We start from the raw sequence: 248 nt of genomic DNA, 5'->3' as shown, positions 1-248 counted from the left end.
CCCCAAGTCAGATTGCCAGTGAAATGCTCTCCGACAGCAAATGCAATGAGTTTGCTTCCTTCTTTTCTGAGAAGCAATAATATCAGGAAGGCGATTAGCACGTCCCCAAGTTATGCAGAGGTTAGAAAGATTCGACCACAATATCAAAAAGAAGATACTATGTCTGCTTTTGAAGAAATTGATAGCAAAATTTTGGAAGAAATAGTACAGCACCTTAAATCGTCAACCTGCTATCTTGACACACTTCC

The sequence above is a fragment of the Sinocyclocheilus anshuiensis genome, unplaced genomic scaffold (genome assembly GCF_001515605.1).
Source record: "Sinocyclocheilus anshuiensis isolate Anshui unplaced genomic scaffold, SAMN03320099.WGS_v1.1 scaffold735, whole genome shotgun sequence".
NCBI classification, from domain to species: domain Eukaryota; kingdom Metazoa; phylum Chordata; class Actinopteri; order Cypriniformes; family Cyprinidae; genus Sinocyclocheilus; species Sinocyclocheilus anshuiensis.
Note: the sequence above shows the minus strand (reverse complement) of the source record.